Here is a 22,946-nt window from a genome sequence, read left to right as displayed (position 1 = left end):
GTTTCTCCGGAGGGATAAGGAAGGCGATATAAGGGTGGCCTGGAGGTACTGGTTGGAACTGGTATAGGGTTGGAGAGGAGTAAAGGTTGGAACTTGGTATAAGGTTGGAAGATGGATTGTGTGTTCTGATATTTACTTGCTAATTGATTGTTACTGGATTCCATTGTCTGCCTTTAATTGTTATTTAAGTGCTTGCCTGTTTATTATGCCTTGCAAAACATAGGACGCATGTTAGTGGTTTTCGTGATGCCATTCCGTTGTTATCTGAGTCTTGATCCTGATTTGAAAACTAGTGTTGCTTAAGACTATATATGTATTCCAATTTCAAAATGATTTCCTATATTTATATTTATTGTACTTAACGCGTGGGAGTGGGTTACTCAGCATCATTCGCTGACAATTGCTACAGCATATGTTTTACAGGTGATGAGCATTAGCTACGGAGCGTGCTAGTTAGACTCGCGGACTAAGCTTAGTTAGCTCTAGTTTTAGTTGATGGCCTGCGTGCCGTGGATTGTATTTGAACATTGACTTATAGATTACACATGTTTGGATAGTTTTGCCTGTGCACCTAGGTTCTCAAACCTAGGTGTGGCATAGCACCCCGACTCATATGGATAGTTTATGCTCTGTTTAGATGATTATTATTAGCTTGCCTTTATTTTATAAGTTTTTAAATGTTTTAAAAATTAGGGGTGTTAAAGTTGGTATCAGAGCCTAAGTTCGACACTAGGTGTTTAAGTACATATGATCTAGGAAGTTTAAGGCACGCAGTGAGGCTATGAGTTTATTTATCATTATCTGCTTATTTCCTCCTTAACATATTTTGTGTTTAGCTTTAAAAATCTCCATAGTTATAGCATCAAGGTAAGGATGCGAATCCCTAACTACCGTTACAATTGGTGCTGATCCTGTAGACATCGAAATGGCACCATCAAGGAACCATACGAGGACCCTTGAGCCTCCTACCCAGTATCAACTAACCCAGAACCTACAACAATTGACTCAGGTCGCCCAGACACTGAGCAACGCCGCCCTTAACAATAATAACCGACCACCCGCGAACCGGAACCCCGACGTAGCTCGGCAAGTCTCGAGCCATCGCCCACCCATCTTCGCAGGGGAAGAAGATCCTACGACCCTCGAGGAATGGATCCGAACGTCCAACAAGATCTTTGAAGTAGTAGAATGCCCGTAGAGACGCCGCGTGGAACTAGCCTCGTTCTACTTTGGACATGAGGCCGACCATTGGTGGGTTCACAAGGGACCTGCCTGCAGACAAGAACCGGGTTTCAACTGGGAAACCCTGAAGGCTCGACTATGGCCCCGCACACGTGAGGGCAACCATGTACGAGGAATTCCTCCACCTAAAACAGGGAATAACCACAGTGGTGGAATACCACAAACGATTCCTAGAACTAGCCCGTTTTGCACCTGAATTGGTGCCTATAGAGGCGCCTAAAGTAGAGAAGTTTGTGGCGGGTCTCGACTTCGAGACTCGAAAGGCTTTAACCTTAAGTAAACCTAGGACCCTCAACGAGGCCTATGCTAGCATTGCTGACCTTTACCGAATCCAACTCCTACAACGGGGAGTTCAGGAACAGATCCGGAAGAGGAATAGTGGAGGTGGAGGACCACCTGTAAAGAGAACAAGGAACGACTCAAACACAAGAATGGTTAACCCACCAACCGAAGGACTGCCTATAAGGTACAACGGGGCTAACGGAAGACAATTCCTTTACAGAAGGTGTGGCAAGGATCATAGGGGCAAGGATTGCTTTGGAAACGCTTTACGATGCTTCAAATGGGGGGTAGAAGGACACAAAGCTTTCCAGTGCACCCAACCCCCAAGTGCAAGACCTGCAACCGCGGTCCAACAAGGGAACACGGACAACCGAGGGAACTACGGGGCACCCGGAAAGGTGTTCGTCATCAGCCGCAACCCAAGCCGACCTCGAAACCGAAACCGGAATCGGCATAGAAAACGTAGCCCTAGGAGACGAAGACCCTACGAATCAATTGGGAGAAAACCCGAAAGAAGAATTCTGTCTAGGATAGAGAAATACGAATCCTTGTAACTACCCCTCTTATTTAGGACCGTTTACTTAGTTCGATTATTTAGGATTTCCGTAATTCTAGCAATAAAATTTATCAGTTAGTTCGACCAACACAGTTCTATTGTTTCGCTCCCGAATTAATAAAAAACGCTACGTCACCTTATTATATCAACTTTGGCAAATTTAGGAACGCAATTGGAAAATCTATCTTGGGGAATTTAAAATCCCGCCTGGAGGCAACTGTTAGTTTGTGGCTCTAAATCCATGAAGTCTTCATCATCCTATACAATCAGACCACGTCGCATGCAACATAGCATCTCTTCTTGCACGTTCGCCGATCTTCATGGAACTATACAGAATTGCCGCATTTCTTGCTAATTTGTAATGTATAAATAGTAGCTTTCTTTTTATTGTAAATTGCTCAGTACATCAATTCATTGAATTCTTTCCTTCTTTATCTTTTAGCGATCACACGTGAACATATATATATATATATATATTTGATTTATATTCTCTTTAAGAGATTAATATATATATATATATATATATATATATATATATATATATATATATATTTCCCATTGGTCGTTATTCATATGTTATTTACATAATTTTCTTTATTTCTATTATTTAACTTCTATAATTCTCAATTTTCGATTCTTCGCTTTCGCATTATTCCGCTATATTCCTAACAAGTGATATCAGAACGATTTATTTGAGAATTATTTTCAAAGATGTCGACTGTCACTAAGTTCGATATCGAGAAGTTCGACGGGAAAATTAGCTTCTCTATCTGGAAGGTTCAGATGGAAGCCGTTATAACCCAGAACAGTTTGAAGAAAGCGCTAGCTGGGAAGATGAAGAAACCGGCTGCATTGACAGATGAAGAATGGGAAGATTTGGATTACAAGGCACGTTCAACCATTTAATTGTGCCTGTCTAAAGAGGTTCTACGTGAGGTGGTAAGTGAGAAGACTACGTCAGATTTATGGTCCGAGCTGGAGTCGCTTTATATGGCCAAATCCCTGGCAAACAAGCTGCGCCTGAAGAAGCGCCTGTACATAATCCGTATGACGGAAGGTATTTCGATTAAATCTCACTTGGATGAATTTAATTCTATTTTATTGGACTTGGAGAATATTGATGTCGTAATTGAAGATGAGGATCGTGCTGTATTATTGCTTGTCTCTCTCCCTAAATCGTACAAGCATTTCAAAGAAATTATGTTGTATGGTAATAGTAGTGATACCCTTACTTTTGACAATGTTAAGTCAAACCTGTTGTCCAAAGAAAAGTTTGACTTTGAAATTAAGTCTGAGGACAAAGGTGAAGGCTTGACTGTAAGGGGTCGTTCACTTGAAACAGAGAGTCGCAATAAAAAATCTAGATCCATGTCCAAAGGACGTAAGTCCAACAAATCCTGTAAGTACTGCAAGAAGCAGGGTCACGATGTGACTGAATGCTTCAAGTTGAAAAACAAGCAAGAGAGAGAAAAGAAGTCTGCTGAAGCTAGTGTTGTTGAAAGTGATTCAGAAGGCGATGTTATGTTATCTGTTAGCTCCGGTGACAAACGGAGCAAAACTGGGTGGATTCTGGACTCTGGTTGTACATTCCACATGTGTCCTCACAATGACTGGTTCGTCTCTCTGGAACCAGTTGATGGTGGAGTTGTCTTGATGGGTAATGATACCCAATGCAAGGTTAGTGGAATTGGAAGTGTTCATATTAAAACTCATGATAATGTTGTTAGGACTCTTACCAATGTTCGGTATATTCCTGATTTGAAACGCAATCTGATATCCTTGGGCACCTTGGAATCTCTGGGGTGCAAGTACATAGCTGAAGGTGGAGTTCTGAAAGTCTTAAAAGGCTCTCTTGTTCGCATGAATGCTTCTCGATCCGGAAGCTTGTACGTCTTGCATGGCAGTATTGTGACAGGTTCAGTAGCGATGTCCTCATCGATTTCTGATGCGGATCTCACTCAATTATGGCATATGCGTCTGGGGCATATGAGTGAGAAAAGCATGCGTCTCCTAAGCAAGAAAGGTCTCCTTGGTGATTCAGGTACGGGTAAATTACAATTTTGTGAGCATTGTGTTTTTGGGAAACAAAAGAGGGTTAGTTTCTCTACTGCTACACACCGTACCAAAGATATATTGGAATACATACATTCTTATTTATGGGGACCGACTAAATTCCAATCTATGGGAGGTGTAGATATTTCATGTCTATTATTGATGACTTCTCCTGTAAAGTCTGGGTGTATTTCTTGAAACACAAAAATCAGGCATTTCTTATTTTCAAAAAGTGGAAAATACTTGTTGAGAATTAGACAGGGAAAAAAGTCAAGAAGCTCAGGACAGACAATGGCTTGGAGTTCTGTGAGTCAGATTTCAATGACTTCTGTTCGCCATACTTCTATACGTGTTCTACTTGCTTTTGTTGCTCTTTTTGATTTGGAGTTGGAGCAACTTGATGTAAAGATTGCTTTCCTACATGGAGAGCTTGATGAAGAACTTTACATGTACCAACCTGAGGGATTTGAAGTTCTTGGGAAGGAACATTGTGTCTGTCATCTACAAAAGTCTCTTTATGGGCTAAAGTAAGCTCCAAGGCAATGGTATAAGCGGTTTGATGCGTGTACGTTGGGGCAAGGATTCTCAAGAAGCCAGTATGATAGCTGTGTCTATTTTAAAGAATTTTCTAATGGGTCTTTTGTCTATTTGCTTCTTATGTTGATGATATGCTCATTGCTTCCCCTGATATGTCTCTGGTTGATGACTTGAAGTCTCAACTAAGCAATGAGTTTGAGATGAAAGACCTTGGTGCAGCAAAGAAGATTCTTGGCATGGAGATACACAGGGATCGTCAAGCAGGTAAACTTTATCTATCCCAGAAAAAGTATGTTGAGAAGGTGCTTGATCGATTCAATATGTCCAATTGTAAACCTGTGGCTACTCCACTTGGTGCACATTTTAAGGTATCCTCTGGTTCATGACCTAAGTCTGATGTTGATGTGGCTTATATGTCAAAAGTTCCTTACTCTAGTGCTGTTGGAAATCTTATGTATGCTATGGTATGCACTAGACCTAATTTGGCTCATGCTGTAAGTGTTGTGAGTCGTTACATGCATAACCCTGGTAAGGAACATTGGAACGCTGTTAAATGGATTCTACGGTACCTAAAGGGTACTTCGTCGTTGGGCTTGGTTTTTGATCGGAATTCTTCTGCATCTACTGATATTGTGGGCTTTGTAGATTCTGATTATGGTGGTGATCTTGACAGACGTCGGTCGCTTTCCAGTTATATTTTCGCTCTTTGTAATTGTGCTATCAGTTAGAAAGCTACGCTTCAGTCTATTGCTGCGTTATCTACGACTGAGGCGGAATATATTGCAGCAGAAGAAGGTGTCAAAGAAGCTACTTGGCTGCGGGGTTTGGTTATGGAACTTGGTGTTTCACAAGGTCACACTATTGTGTTCTCTGATAGTCAAAGTGCTATCCATCTCACCAAGAATGATACCTATCATGCCAAAACCAAACACATTGATGTCAGATATCATTTTATTCGAGATGTTGTAGCTGCGGGAGATATAGTCGTTCAGAAGCTTCATACATTGCAGAATCCAGCAGATATGCTCACCAAGCCTCTACCTATCACTAAGTTCAAGCAGTGCTTGAATTTAGTCGGATGTTCCGGTTGTTAATTTTCACAATGAATTTGATCCAAGGTGGAGACTGTTAGTTTGTGGCTCTAAATCCATGAAGTCTTCATCATCCTATACAATCAGACCACGTCGCATGCAACATAACATCTCTTCTTGCACGTTCGCCGATCTTCATGGAACTCTACAGAATTGCCACATTTCTTGCTAATTTGTAATGTATAAATAGCAGCTTTCTTTTTATTGTAAATTGCTCAGTACATCAATTCATTGAATTCTTTCTTTCTTTATCTTTTAGCGATCACAAGTGAACATATATATATATATATATATATATATATATATATATATATATATATATATATATATATATATATATATATATATAGAATAATGCTCATATGTGGTCATGTTGTTAGGTGTGGTCGTGTGTCGGAATTTCATAATACACCAACAGTGTTAACAACATGCACCAACAGTGTAAGGGAAACACACCACAATGAAATGCAAAAAAACACCAAAAAATATACAACAGACCGAAAAAATACACTATATAACTCACCAACCCCAAATGGTGTATTTCCGAACACTGTATGATGTTTTTACTCACACCTAATGGTGTGTTGTTAGTGATGCGTACATAATTAGCGTGCATTTTTTGTGGTGCATTTCCTGACGTTGATGGTGTATATCTTACTTGACTATTGGTGAATTCTGAAAATCGCCACATTACCACACGGGAAGGGGTCGCCACACCTGAGTGTGACCCTATTGGTCGTTATTCATATGTCATTTACATAATTTTCTTTATTTCTATTATTTAACTTCTATAACTCTCAATTTTTGATTCTTCGCTTTCGCATTATTCCACTATATTCCTAACAACAACCAAATGAAATCAAGCCAAAAGCATGAAAGAAATGCACCAAAAGCATTGATGTAACTAGTAGGGTTCAAAACCTAAACCTCACACTTCCCAAACCAAACACTTAACCATTAAACCACTCTTATTTCTTGGAACCTAAAGGGTACAAAACCTTCTTAAATACCATTTTAAATCCCTAAAATTCCAAAATCCCCAAATCAAAAATCATTCTTCTTCCTCCCTCTTTCTCTCTCTTTTTCTCTCTCCCTCTCTCGGCTACACCGCGAACCACCGTCATCCACCCGGCAAACCACCACCAAATCCCCAGTTGCCCATCATCGCACCACCACCTAGGAAACCACCCGCGAACCGCCCGCGACGCTGCCTCCCGTCGACGACCCGGCCACCCTCGCTGCCATGCAAATGCCGCCACACCACCACCGCCATCCCCGTCCGACGAAGCAGAAGGCCCTCATCATCAACTTCCCTGGGTCCCCGCCGAAGCAGCAACGCCCACCGCCGCAGTCGCCGTTCGTGCATTCACCGGAGTCCTCGCCGGAATTCTCGCTGGAAAATCGATCCCGCATCCGTAGCCACCTCCTAAATTCCTACAATGTCAAAGAGGCCCACCAATGCCCAAGTCCCAGAGTGGAATAATGTTGACTACACGATATTGGGAGGTAAAGCACTAGAACCCGGCAATTTCTCTCCAGAGTTGGTTGATATGCTTAAATTCCAAGGCTTACTGGATATGTACCTCGAGATAAAAGGGGATACGTACCCCGAATTGGTGAATGAATTCTACCACCACTTGGTAGCCACCAAGCGTAGGGACAAGTTGGAGATCACCTCCAAGGTCCGGGGCAAAGAGATAGTGCTAACTGAGGCCCACTTGACTAAGCTTCTGAAGTTGACTGCGACGGGCGTGTCAGATTATGACCGAAAAGCATGGATTAGTACCCGAGACGTGGGGTACGAGGATTGCCTCAGTTACATGCTAGGAAGGAAAGACGGTTTCACTTCGGCCACAAGGCCAATTAAGAAGTTGTTAACTGCAGAACAAAAGCTGCTAGTCTTGATTGTGTGAGACAGCCTGTTGCCCACTAACAACAAGAGCAAAGATGTGGGAAGCCTAGAATGCACCTTTGCCTATTTCCTTAAGCATAAGGTCAAATTCAATTTACCCGCTCTTATGCTGAAGCACCTGGAGTTCTGCAAATCTAGCAACCGACTCAGTTTACCCTACGGAATGATCCTAAGGTGGATCATGGAAAGAAAAGGGGTGGACATAAGCCGGACCGAGGTCAGGCCCATGAGTGGGATGGTTTTCAATGCCCAAAACCTCCACCGCAACGACATCTATCCCGTCGGAGAGAGACAATATACCCTCGAGGAGATTTGCTTGAAACCCCCAGCTGAACAGAGGATGTTAGTGGACCAATTGGGTATCTCGAACAAGAAAATGAAACGAGCAATGCAAGGAAGCGAGGAACAAGAAGAGCAAGAAGAAGAGAGTGAGCCAAGCCAACCGGAACCCGCGCAGGAAAGGGAAAACGCGGGGGACCGAGACGAGAGGTCCACCAACTGTAACACCCCGTGTTACGGCCTTCAATCCCGGATTAATTATTTAATTAATCCCATTAATAATAATTAAAAAGGGATTTAATTTGGTTAGGATTCCCTTTAATTAATTAATGTGGTCCACCATGGATCGTGGACCCTTGCCTAAACTAGAGTCCTAAGCCTATTAGGAATAAAGAGAGTAAACCTTTTACTAGTCAGATTCTAATTAGGAATCCTAGACCTATATATCTATTAGGAATAAAGAAAGTAGGTCTTTACTATTCAGATTATGATTAGGATTCCTGATTCTATAAATAGGGGATTAGTAAGCAATTAGAACCCGTACCACCCATAGTTATATTACACGAAAATATTCCCGGGAGATTCCGCACCACCAAGCCTAGGGAGATCAATCGGATGAAAATCTTAGAGAAGAACCTTAGTAGCGAAGGATTCTGGTTAAGGTTAAGAGGTAAGCCATGTCTCAACAAAACCTATTTTCCTTGCTATAATCTTCTTCTATGGCTCCTTTTGATATACAATTCTATGCTTGTGTCTTGATAAATCTTTTATGATGATTATGATATAATCTTTTATGTGTTGATCTTGATAATCTTGATGATTATAAGAGGATCTTGATAATTGTGTGTTGTTCTTGATAAATCTTGCTGTTTTTTATTTTAAAGATAAAGTTATGATTTTGTGATTTGAATATGAGTAGAGCCCTAGGTTAAATCGTGAATTTTGTATTGTGATATTCTTGGTATGTTTGGGTCGGATTTCGCATGTTCGAGTGTTGATTATGTTTAGAAGTCATGTTAGGATGTGTTTAATGTGATTCTTGGTTTTAATCCATTACTTGATTACGTGGTGTCGTCGTTTGTGTTTAAAAGTGTCTAGACATGGTTTCGGGTTCCACGAAAGATCTCGGGACCAAAGTATTACAAAAGAGTTAGTGGGGGGTAGGTAGGGGTAGGGGAACCTGCCACCTACCCGCTGCCCCCATTGGTGTCGCCAGCAGCGGGCAGGCGGCGGGCAGGCGACTGCCCGCCGGGCACCCGCTGCCCAGAAGTACGCCGCCGGCCACCCGCTGGTTTCTCCCAATGTGGGATGGTGGTTTTTCCCGTTTAATGTTTCCCCATCCCCCGTGGTGTCCCAACGGACCCCATTTGTCGTGCCTGAGTCTAGTTTGATGTTTCGGGTACCATTCGTAGTATAAAAGAGTCTTCTGTATTGCATGATAGTTGAATTGATATCCCGTTGGCCTAGTTGAAAGATGTATGAACCCCTTAGGAATATTCCTAGTATGTGGATGACCACGCATAAGTTTTATTTATACGTTTTCCCCCTTCCCAATATGCTAATGTGGATTGCATGTGCTTGCTATGTGTTATGTGTGCATGATACCCCAATTTGGTTGTGATCAAATTGGCTATACGGGCAGTTGGATGTGTTGAGAACCATCGGCTGTTAACCAGGCCGGTTGCGATCGGTCAGGTATATAAATATTATATAGGGCTGCGGTCCACCGTTTGGTTGAGATCAAACGTTATAAATGAGCTGCGGTTCATAATCTGGTTGCGATCAGAAATACACACTATTTGGGCTGCGGTCCACCATTTGGTTGCGATCAAACGTTATGATGAGCTGCGGTTCATCGGTTGGTTGCGATCAACCCCTTCGTGCTGCGGTACGAGGCAGGGTTCTTTGAGGCAGTGTTAGCGCTATATGCGCTGACCCTCATGTATGGGCATGCGATTGGTCTTGCGGCACCACCAAAATGTGCTTATGTGTTGAGATAATGATTGAATACTGATATGTTGATCGGGTGACCTTAGGGTATATGCTAGCATCTTTATATGCGTGATTATAACTGATAAATGTGCTTGTCCTTACTTGTTGACTCTATTCTTAGTTTTAAATTAGAGTCTCCTAAGTATATATATCTTCCGGCTTCAAAATGGTTTTCCTATATATATATATATATATATATATATATATATATATATATATACCTATATTGTATTTTAACGCGTTGGAGTGGGTTACCAGCATTATTCGCTGAACAGATATATTTGGCTTTGAGGCACAGATGAGTAGCTCCGGAGCGCGCTAGAGGACCAAGGCCTAGTTAGCTAGTTTCCCTTTCGGCCTGGGTGCCATGTTAATATATTGACATTGTTTTGAGGATGTTTAGATAGTATAGCCTGTGCATTTGAGTTCTCTAGCTCAGATGTGGCATAGCACCCCAAACTCCTATGTTTAGTATGCTCTGTTTTGGGATTTAATGATAGTATTACCTCTATTTCCTAAGTATTCAAAGTTTTAAATTTAAGGGGTGTTACACCAACGAGCGTATCCTCGCGCAGCTCTTGAGGAAAAACCGGATCATGGATGGAGGATTCTCGTCCTTGATTCTCGCGACGAGCTCCTTGGACAGGAGAGTGTCGGCAATCAAGGCCATGCTTGGCGCGCGCGAAACTTCAAGCTCGGGAGCAGGAAACCAAGTTACACATAAATCTCAATCCTTACTTGCCTTCTGACTTAGAGGAGAATCTTAGAGAAGAACCTTAGTAGCCAAGTAAGTTTATTAGGGCTAAGAGGTATCCCATGTGTGGTGTACATGCATGCTTCTTAAAGCCATATGGTCTTGTGAAAATTAAATATTGTTAATACCAACATCTAACCATTAATATCAACATTTTATTTTTCACAAGACCATATGGCTTTATTATAATTAAGATAGCTCCACATTTTCCCCATTTAATTTCCATTGCTTTAGAGCTATTGATCTTCTCAAAGCAACTCTTAGAATGAATTCTTAGTTTTCCATTTAATTTCCATTTCTTTAGAGCTATTGATCTTCTCAAAGCAACTCTTAGAATAAATTCTTAGTTTTCTCTTAGACACCGATTCAATTTGAGCAGCTCTCTCTCTCTCTCTCTCTCTCTCTCTCTCTCTATATATATATATATATATATATATATATATATATATATATATATATATATATATATATATACAAGACAATGGAAAAGGGGAAAAATCGAAAAACATTGTCAATAAAAATTAACTTTAAAACTAAATTGGATCCAACCCAAACAAATGGGTCAAACAAATTGACCTGCTCTGATACCAATTTTTGGGATTAAGCGCTTACTATCTTTTCTTACTCTGTTGTGTAACACCTAGCGCCACAATTTGATGGGAAGATTGTAACACCCCGTGTTACGGCTTCCAAATTCGGATTAATTATGGAATTAATTCCATTAAAATATACGGAGTAATACGGAGTAATTGAAAAGGATTTAATTGGGCTAGAATTAATTAGTGTGGTCCACAATGAATCATTGACCCTTATCCTTAATCAAACCTTTAATCCGTTAGGAATAGGGAAAGTGGGCCTTTACTATTCAGATTCTAGTTAGGACTCCTGAATCTATATATAGGGGATTAGAAAGCATTTAGAAACCCTGCCACGATTAATTATACCACTCGAGACATTCCCCGAGGAAACCTAGCAAAGGAATTCCCCACCACCGAGACTAGGGAATTCAATTGGAGGAGAGTCTTAGAGAAGAACCTTAGTAGCCAAGGAAGTTGATTAGGTCTAAGACGTAACCCATGTCTTACAAAACCTATTTTCCTTGCTATTGTTTATTGATTGGTTCCGATTGAATGATTGATTGTGTGATTTTGTATGTGTATCTTGTTAGAGCTTGTCTTTAAGTTTATATGGTGAATTATTGCTATTCTTGATATTCTTGATGGCCCTGTGTGGTTATTGATATGATCTTGTATTTAATTAAACCTAGATGTTGTCCCTAGGGTTTATATCGTGAATCTCGTGTTGTGATGTTCTTGGTGTTATTGGGTGGGTTTATGCATGCTCGGGTGTTGATTCTAGTCTAGGACTTGTCTTTAGGGCTTTGCATATAGATTTCCTAATGTTCTTGAGGTTCCGGATGCTCCTGAACCGTTATGTGATTGATGTCGACTCTTGGCATGTTTAGGAATCGTGTTAGAACGTAATTGGCGTGATTCTTGGTTTAATCCTTGTTAATTGAATCCATGATGTTGTTTTACGTGTGGGAATGTGTTCGGACATGGTTTTGGGCTTCACGAATGAACACCTGAACACCGATTTTACCTTCGTACCAGTGGGAGGTAGGTGGGGAGAACGAGTCCCCACTATCTACTCGCGGTGAACTGCCCGTGATTCCAGTCTGCCCGCCGGGCACCCGCTGGTATATGGACGCCCATCGGCGGGTGGTCCTCCTCCCGCTAGAAAGTGGTGGTGCGGTGGGTCGTTTTCCCCCGTTTGATGTTTCCCCGTGCACCGTTGTACCCCGTTTGATGTTTATGAGCCTCGTATGATGTTTTGAGTACCGTGCTAGCGATTTGTATGTAGCATGTGTCGTTTGTTATTGTACCTTGATTTTTATTGTTGATTGATTGAATGCTGATGGGTGTAGTGATCATTGCGCAATGATGGTTGAGATTGATGATAATGAGATTGTGATTGGTGAAACTGAATTGTTGGCAGATAGCACAACGAGTGCTCGGTTATCATGCTAAAGGCATGGATCACCCCATAGACTTACTGGTTAAAGGCTTGGGTCAGGGTATAAGCACCGCGGTTCCATGTCAGAGCTATATACGCTGACCCCTTGGTAGTGGTGCTAGAGGCACGGTCCATGCGAATGGCACTTCGGTGCTACCATGTTGGCGGACTTATTGGTGGTTTCGGTGTGGGGTATGTAGTTACTCCGGAGGGATAAGGGAGGCGATATAAGGGTGGCCTGGAGGTACAGGTTGGAACTGATATATGGTTGAAGAGGAGTAAAGGTTGGAACTTGGTATAAGGTTAGAAGATAGATTGTGTGTTCTGATAATTACTTGCTAATTGATTGTTACTGGATTCCATTGTCTGCCTTTAATTGTTATTTAAGTGCTTGCCTATTTATTATGCCTTGCAAAACATAGGACGCATGTTAGTGGTATTCACTACAAGAAAAATCGCGATTCGCGACGGAAAAATTCCGTCGCAAAAATGTGAAATTCCGTTGCAAATCGCGTTTTGCGACGGAATTTTTCATTTTCGCGACGAAATTCATTCCGTAGTCTCAAGGCTTGTCGTATTTCATTTCGTGACGAAAAGAATCCGTCGCGAGCGATGGCGACGGAAAATGGTAACGGAATTGTCCGTTGCAAAGTAGGCAACGGAAGTCATTCCGTCGCGAGTCCGTCGCAGTTTTGGCAACGGAAATGTTTCTTTCTGTCGCCATCGCGTGAAAAAATATTCTGTCGTAAAACTCATATTCCGTTACATATTTATGTCATAAAATATAACAACGGATATAATTATTGTCGTGAATCCGACGCTAACTTTTCCGTTGCAAATTTTGTATTCCGACATAAAATTCCATCGTAAAACAACGATAAAACAAATTGTCGTCGCGATTACGTCGCAAACTTTTCCATTGCAGATTTCATCTTCCGCCCCACAAATTCGTCGTAAGAAAACGACGAAACAAATTTCTGTAGTAATTCCATAACTAGATATTCCATCGCAAAATTTGTTAAGGTCACAATATTTGGTCGTGTGAAATAATAACAAAATTATTATTATTTTGTTAAAATTCTAATATTTGTATTTAAAATGTTAATATGCAAACTAAAATATAATATAATTTGTAATATAAAATTGATACTACTTTATAGTTTAAAAAAATTAAATGTTGTACTTAATACCGAATTCATGTCTAAACAACAATATAATAATTCATAAAAGAAAAATCAAATTAAGGTGAATTCGATCGTGATGAAGTTGATGAAGAAGTACCAGCTCTCTCACTCTCAAGAGCATTTAATCTTTGCTGCATAAGAACCATAGAAGCCTTCAAATTCTTAATCTCATCTATAAACAATGAGAAAATAGAACTCATTGAATATAATGGACCACAATTGCATATATTTTTCCAAGATCAAACATTTAACAGACCAGAAGATAGTCTTGTGAGTGGTGACTAACTATTTACAGAATTTTAATGAGAAAAATAAGAAACTATTAGTTTAAATAAAAATAGATTTTGACATTTTAATCTTCTGTAAAATGTCCATCATCTTCAATGTCACTCTAGTACTTATCCCATATTGACCCTATTTAACTTTAGACACACCACCTTTCTACAAGAAACAATGGTAAATATTAAATTGTAAGGCCTTAACTCAGAAACTTCTCATTTAAAACAAGTCCAATTAGTTTAATTAGTATTACTGAATTTCATTGATTATCTTGCCCAAGAAACAACAAAAGAGAGAAGGAATAGATCCCCATTTCAAAAGTAAGTTTTTGAACCTATAGTCTCTATATTTGTATAATCCATTCCACTCAAATCGAAAGAAAATATAAAATTTACATTCAGGATCAATTGTGCAGTCTCTTGATTTTTTATTTTTTTTTGAAAAGAGTTGTGCATCTCCTACTCATGCTGAGGCAACAAAGATCAGAAATATTTTAATACCAAATTTATCACCACAAACATGAAGATTACCCACCAGATCAACATCTTCTCCAAATATTTTTCTTGCCTTCTCTTCATTTCTGACCTGAGAGGATTATGTTTCACAAATATTATCCTACATGACAGTGATGTCAGTAGGATATAGCAATATGAAGGAGCTATACTTGCATTGATAAAATGATAATGATTTAAAAAATTCAAATAGAAAATGCCTTGACTGCTACCATATAACAAATGTCATAGACTTTGTACCTAAGCCACAAAATCCCTAAAGGTCCACAGCTAATGCTTCCTTTGCGCCAAAGAATGAATACCGGATAATCTAAAATTTAAGCAGAAACAAGATGGTCTTTATAATGAGAATAATCAGCAAACTAGCCTTGGGACTGGGAAATGCAATAACAAATTTAACTTGTTAAAGAAGGCCAAGAGAGATGGAAAGAATTATTTCCATAATCACTTATCATAATTATCATCCAAAATAATTTCATGCTTCAATATGCTATCCATCCCAATTACCCATTGATGTTCCATCTATGGTATACAGAACAACTGTAGTTAAAGTTGATGAATTAGGACATCCTTAAGGCCACACGAGAATAAAATTCAATAAACTATTGGTGGTCATGATGCATATACAATTACGGATGTATAATATTTTACATATGGAAATGCATCATTTTCTCCAAAATAAACTATTGGTGGCCATCATAACGTCAGATTGAGATTGTGGAAGTGCAAATTGAACCTTTTTTGCGGTCCTCAATACATTTTCGTCGTTCGGCATCCTGTGTTCCTGCAATTGCTTCTACGCTTCTCCTCTTATGAAACCCCGTTGGAAATTCCCTGCAATTAATGTAGACAGAGCAATAAAAAAAACAATTCAAAACTAACAAGATACAATCAGATGCAACAAAATCACAAAGAAAAATCCAGCAAAAATAAAAATAAAAAAAAAGGGGAAAAGAGGATTAGACGATGAAGACGAAAATCGAGGCCCCAGATATTGAACCAGTAGTACATACCTGGAGAAGATGAGAAGGCTTACACGATGAAGACGAAAATCGTGGAGGCGGGAGTATTTTTTTTGTTTGAGAGGGAATATTTAACTTTTTTTTTTAGAGGGTAAGAGAGGGAAATAAAAAAATCAATTATTTTGTTTTTTATTTTTTTTATAGAAAACTTTATTTTTTATTATCGACTACTCCGTATCTATTATACGGGAGTCACGGGACGTTATGCCCTGGACCCGTGTCCACATGTGCATGGTGGACACGCTGTATATTCATAATTTTTATACTGTAGATTCATAATTTCTATACTGTAGATTCATAATTTTTATACCATAGATTCATAAAATGTATAATGTAGATTCATAATTTTTATACTGCACATTCATAATTTCTGTACTGTAGATTCATAATTTTTATATTGCACATTTATAATTTCTGTACTGTAGATTCATAATGTCTATGCATTTCTTTAATTTATAATTATGTGTCTACAATGCCTTTATTCAAAAAAAATTATTCATTATCAATAAATTAAATAAGAAAAATAATTTCATTAGTTATATTGTCTTTATTTTTCGCCAATATAAAAATTCTCTACATTCAAATTCATCAATTAATATATTCGTTACATTGTCCCTACCATGTCTTTATTCAAAAAAAAATTATTCATTATCAGTAAATTAATTAAGAGAAATAATTTCATTAGTTATACTGTCTTTATTTTTCTCCAATGTAAAAATTCTTTACATTCAAATTCATCAATTGATTATATTCACTACATAGTCTATTATCCTTTTTGTGCACTATTTTTTAATTAAATATCAAAGTTATAATACAAAATAATACTATATATTTATTTACCAAGTATTTTATAAGTATCATGAAAAAACTAAAAAAAAATATATAATTAATAAAGTCAATCATATTAACTACTTGAGGGATTTGTTGACAAAGAGACTATTCAAATCACACAACAAATTGAAGTGGGAAACTACCTCGCAATATCCTTGTTTGACAATCAGCAGTTAGCGGTTAGCTAGCGTTATCGGATTATACTAGCGGATTTGACTAGCGAATTATATCAACGGTGGGTAAAAAGATATTTGAAAAAAATAGCTGTTTAGATTAACATGTAAAATGACGTAAGGGTATACATATATTTAATAATAATAATAATAATAATAGTAATTATTATTATTATTATTATTGTTGTTGTTGTTGTTGTTTTAAAATAATAATAATAATAATAATAATAATTTAATAAAAAAATTTAAAAAATAAATAAAACATATGGAGAGTCGAACGATCGGTTCCCTTAGTTTTGTCACTTTTTTCACATCGGTGGAAAAAGTGGCATGGGAGCCTTAAGGCTCCAATTTAAAAATATAGCTTGCCCATCCGTTGATGGGCAAGCAATGAGCCAGTGAAACTAGCTCTTATTATTCAAAGAATCGAAATGGCTTTACAGTAAATTTTTTTTTATTATTAATAAATATAGAGGTGGTTTGGAGAAATCATTCTCAAAAACGTTAAGTGAAAATATTGTAAATTACAATGTTTGTATTTTCAGTGGTTTGGAACAAATTGTTATTTCAAACTGTTGAATAACCTAATACTTTCTTTAGCATTTTGATCTTTGGGTTACATCATATTTACCAATCGTCCAACATCACAACAGAATTAATTTTTGTTGCCGATTCTATCGCCATAACGTGACAGACATATAGGGCGTTGCATTTTCTATCCCCAATGTGTTAACATATTAGCGACGGAATTAATTCTGTCGTCCCATTCTGTAGAAAAAATAAACTTTACTTCAAAATTTATATATTTTCGCAACGAAAAAAATTCTCGTCGCAAATTCCGTCGTCATCCTCCGTCGTCAATCCCTTGTTGCGAGAATATTTTTCACATTGCGCCAATTCTCGAAACAGAATTTATTCTCATCGCTGATTCTGTAGCAAAACCACGACGGAATCATCGGCTGTTGCCTTTTCCGTCGCTATTGTGGTGACAGAACTTAATTTTGTCGCAATATCCGTCGCCAAAATGTGGGCGCCAAAATTTACCGGTTTTTTTCTCACTTTGCGTCAAAAATCGCTACGGAATTGCATTCTGTCACCATTTCCGACGCAAGTTCGCGACGGAACACATTCCGTCGCAAAAAACTGTCACGAATTAACAACGGATTACGTTCCGTCGCGATATTTCCGTCGCTATTCATGATTTTTCTTGTAGTGATTCGTGATGCCGTTCCGTTGTTATCTGAGTCTTGATCCTGATTTGAAAGCTAGTGTTGCTTAAGACTATATATGTATTCCAGTTTCAAAATGATTTCATATATTTATATTTATTGTACTTAACGCGTGGGAGTGGGTTACTCAGAAACATTCGCTGACGGTTGCTACACCATATGTTTTACAGGTGATGAGCACTTGCTATGGAGCGCGCTAGTCAGACTCGCGGACTTAACTTAGCTCTAGTTTTAGTTGATGGCATGCGTGCCGTGGATTGTATTTGAACATTGACTTATAGATTACACATGTTTGGATAGTTTTACCTGTGCACCTAGGTTTTCAAACCTAGGTGTGGCATAGCACCCCGACTCATATGGATAGTTTATGCTCTGTTTGGATGATTATTATTAGCTTGCCTTTATTTTATAAGTTTTTAAATGTTTTAAAAATTAAGGGTGTTACAAAGATGCTGAAATCAACTCTCGTAACCTGATAGTGAGAGCATTGATTTTTTAGGCTAAAAAAATTAAAAAAGTATAGAACAAATATTATCTTGTAAACAATAATGAAATATTTCAAAAAAAAAACATTTCATTAATTTCCACATAATTCTGCTTGCATGATATATTATTATTATATATGTTCCATACAGATACACAGTCAATTATGCACAATTATTCCCAGGGACGAAACCAGGAATTTTGTTGAGAGGGGGCGAAGAAGCATGGGCGGATCCATCAAATTTTTCGAGTGAAGGTGAAACATTAAAACAAAAGAGATAATTTAAAAAAGAAAATAAATTACCCAAGAAATGTAGGTATATATATTGTTGGATATGGGCGAAAAATAAAACACATCAAAATTTTATTAAAAATATTCATAACAAAATATGAGACATAATTAATTTAATAAAATAATTTGATTAGAGAACACATTATAAAATGTTGTAAGTGTACGAAGTTAGTACACATTAAAACCTATGTTGCTTAATTTTTTTTATTTTATTTTAAATAGATTTAAGTTAGGCTAAACTTTTGAACCATTTCCTATCATATAATATTTAATTGAATGGATGTCAATTATTGGTTATAAGTGAAATGGAAGTCAGCAGATTTGTTATGTACGTGGTGGATGCTTATTATGAGGTTTTCAAATTAAATAAGTCGTTGTGGTTCTTCAAGGCAAATGGATCGGAGTGCTATTAACGTGGATCAAAGCAGTTGGAGTAATATTACTATAAAAAGAAGGTTTTCCCATTATGGAAATTGACGAATTGAGAACTGCCAAATTGAGAGAAAAGAATTTCTATACAGTGCTATCATATTAATCTATTTTGTTACACTGTTCTATGTGGGTTTTATTCTGAGCAGTACTGTCTGTACCTGGGTCAGCTAAAGCTTCACTTGAAGATTGTCAAGGCATGCACGGTTCAGTCCTGAGTTGGTGTTAGGAAGGGTTGGGGTAGTAACGGATGAAAGCCATTTGTACTTACCTCGTGTAAAACTCCTCGGTGAACATCTGTAGTGGATTGGGCAGACGTGGGTTGCCCCGCAGACGTTGGAGAAGCGCCCCGAACTGCATAATAATTTATTGTGTACTTGATTTATTTTCTTCACTTAATTTTTGTTATTTATTATTGATAAATGACTAAATTAATGGATATGATTATAACTTAATATAAAATCAAGTTGAACATTAGTATCGTATTGCATTCAAGATTCACGGCACACTTTCAATTGGTATCAAAGCCCGGAGACTTAAATTATTAGTCTATCGATCTGGCTATCCCGTGCTTCTTGAACTCAAGTTTTCAACGGTTTTTATTGCTTTTATTTATTCTATTACTTTGTTCAATCTCACGGTTTGTTGAGTGTTTCAGAATGGATCGTGTTAAGGTTCTGTTGGAAAAAAATAGCTTAAAATGGCATATTAAGTGGCTATTTTGTGGTACAATTATCAGTGGGGTCCACTTCCGATTTGGGTCGGGTCAAAGTGGATTCGGATTCTTCGTAGTGAGACGAAGAGATCGATATATTGTACGCTCAAAACGGATAATGGGTGAATGAGATATTGATTCTCAAAGTAGACCCATTTGAGTTGGAAAATGAAGGGAAAAAGTGAGCTTTTGTCCCACATTGGTTTCGAAAGAGGATTTGCCCCCCTTATATACAAGAGCTCTTTTGAAGCTTGTAGAATTGTATAGCATAGAGGCTCTCTCGCGCGCGGGGGGGGGGGGGGGGGGGTGGTGCAAATCAAATTCCAATTAGACGAGATTGAAAAAGGCTTGATTAAAGCCCGAGCTCGTGTGCGCCGGCACCTGGGTGTCCTTGCGGGCTAAGTTAGGCCAAACTTCGGTGCCAGTTTCTCCAACAGAGAGCCACTGAGGTTTCGGCCACCTCAGGCCTTGGCCGAAATTTGCATGTTTCGGCTTGGTGCCCGAAAGTTCGGCCTTTTCGTGGCTAAACTGAAGATCCTTCTGTGACCGTTGGGGTTTTAATTCAGCTGTTACGAAGTTAATTCTTTGGAATTAATCCCAATTTTAATTTTGAATTAAAACCCAAGTTAGTGGTTGCTATTACAGAAGTTGTGGGGGTGCCTTTTAATGCCAAAATAAAAGCTATCTAACTCCTTGATCCCTATATAAGAGAGGGTAGTGAGAAGTAGATTTACACACAGAGAGAACAACAACAACACTACACGAAACTTTGTTTTTCCAGCCTCAAAACTCTGCTTCTACTCCTCTTCTTAGCCATACTGTGTTCATAGCCATTGTCTTGCTCGCCAGATTCTTTGTTTGAATGCTCAAACATTGAATCATAACAAGTTTTATCCTGGGAAGCCTAGGCCACAACGCTCCTAGCATCTTTGGGAGGTGGCAAATAAGGTTTTAAGGAAAGAGTGATCGCTTGACTCTTGCAAAAACCCAACACCAAACACTAGCCAAATTTCTCCATCTTTCCTTCCTTTATATTTCCAGGAAATAATAATCTTATTTTTTGATTATTATTTGTTTTTCTACCAACGGTACCAACAGTCTTAAAACCTTATTTATTTGTTTTCCTGTTGGTGGTCTTCTCCGAATTTCCTTGAAGAAAATGGAGCATCCCGTACTGCCAATCGATGGGGAGGATAATGTTGTTGCGGACAACAATGGAAGAAACGACAACAATAACGTTGTTGCGGATAACAGTGGAGGAAATGGTAACAATGTTGCTAAGAGGGATATATTCCCATGTCTCGGGTACCTTCGGTACTGAGTGGTTCGCCTGAAAAGTCGGAGAAGTTCACCGGTGTTGGTTCGAACTTCAAGAGGTGGCAACAGAAAATGTTGTTCTACCTAGCAACTCTCGGCTTGGCAAGGTTCTTGTCTGAGAAGGTTCCCGAGTTGAAGGAACAAGATGCACAATCCGTGATGGCGGTTGGCTATTGGAAGGATTTGGACTTCCTTTGCCGAAACTACATCCAGAATGGATTATGTGACACGCTATATGATGTGTATCGAAAGATAAGCACATCAAAAGCGTTGTGGGAAGCTTTGGATCATAAATACCGAAGTGAGGATGCTGGCTCAAAGAAATTTGTGGTTGGCCGATTCCTCAACTTCAAAATGGTTGATTCAAAAACCGTGTTAAGTCGGGTAGAAGATTTGCAATTAATCTTCGATGAGATCCGTGACGAGGGCATGGTGCTAAGTAAAGCCTTCCAAGTGGGATCTGTGATCCATTTGTTGCCTCCAGGTTGGAAGGACTTCAAGAACTACCTTAAGCATATGCGAAAGGAGATGAATCTGGAGGACTTGATCCAGCGACTCAGGATTGAGGAAGGGAACAGGACGAATGATAGGAAAGTTCCTATCGCTGTTGGCACTAAGGCCAATGTTGTGGAGCACGGTAAGAGCTCCAAAAGGAACAAGAAGGACAAGCGAAAGCTAGGTCCGAAAGGTGGCATTACCAAGAACAAGTTTCCTGGTGAATGCTACAATTGTGGCAAGCATGGCCACAGAGCATCTGAATGCAAGGCTCCAAGGAAGAAGAACAAGAGTTCTGAAGCCAATGTTGTTGGAGATAGCAGTCAGAAGGAGGTCGAGATTAGCCTTTCGGCTATGGTGACCGAGGTGAACCTCGTGGGCTCAAACCCTCGTGAGTGGTTCATTGATACCGGGGCAACCAGGCACTTTTGTTGCAACCGAGAGATGTTCAACACCTTTGAGACCGTTGAGGGTAAAAAGGTGTGGATGGGAAACTCTGCTCAGTCTGCTGTGGAAGGCATGGGCAAGGTGGTTCTGAAGATGACTTCCAGGAAGGAACTAACATTGAAAAACGTGCTGTATGTTCCTGAGCTGAGGAAGAATCTTGTGTCTGGATCTCTGTTGAACAAGCATGTCTTCCGCATGGTGTTCGAGTCAGACAAAGTAGTTTTGTCAAAGTTAGGGATGTTTGTTGGTAAAGGATATGTAACTGGTGGGCTTTTTAAGTTCAATGTAATTCCTATTATCAATAAAAGAAAAGTTAATTCTGTTTACTTGCTTGAGTCTTCCAATTTGTGGCATGGTAGACTAGGTCATGTTAATTTTAATTCTATGCGTAGATTAATTAGCATGGACCATATTCCTAACTTTCAAATTGACACAAATAACAAGTGTGAAATTTGTGTTGAGGCAAAACTAACGAAGTACATTTCAAATCGGTTGAAAGGGAAACTGAACCACTAGAATTAGTCCATAGTGATTTGTGCGATTTTAGATCGATACAAACGAGAGGTGGTAATAAGTATTTTATCACATTTATCGACGATAGCACACGATACTGCTATGTGTATTTTCTTAAAAGCAAAGATGAAGCCGTTGATAAATTCGTTCTTTATAAGAATGAAGTGGAAAACCAACTTAATCGTAGATTTAAGAGGGTTAGAAGCGATCGAGGTGGTGAGTACGAAGCACCTATTGGTGACTTTTGTGCGAGTGTAGGTATAATACACGAGCGTACTGCACCTTACTCACCTCAATCGAAGGGTGTTGTCG

This window comes from Ipomoea nil, unplaced genomic scaffold, assembly GCF_001879475.1.
Source record: "Ipomoea nil cultivar Tokyo-kokei standard unplaced genomic scaffold, Asagao_1.1 scaffold1416, whole genome shotgun sequence".
In the NCBI taxonomy this organism is placed as follows: domain Eukaryota; kingdom Viridiplantae; phylum Streptophyta; class Magnoliopsida; order Solanales; family Convolvulaceae; genus Ipomoea; species Ipomoea nil.
The sequence above is the reverse complement of the archived record's forward strand: the minus strand, read 5'-3'. Positions refer to the sequence as shown.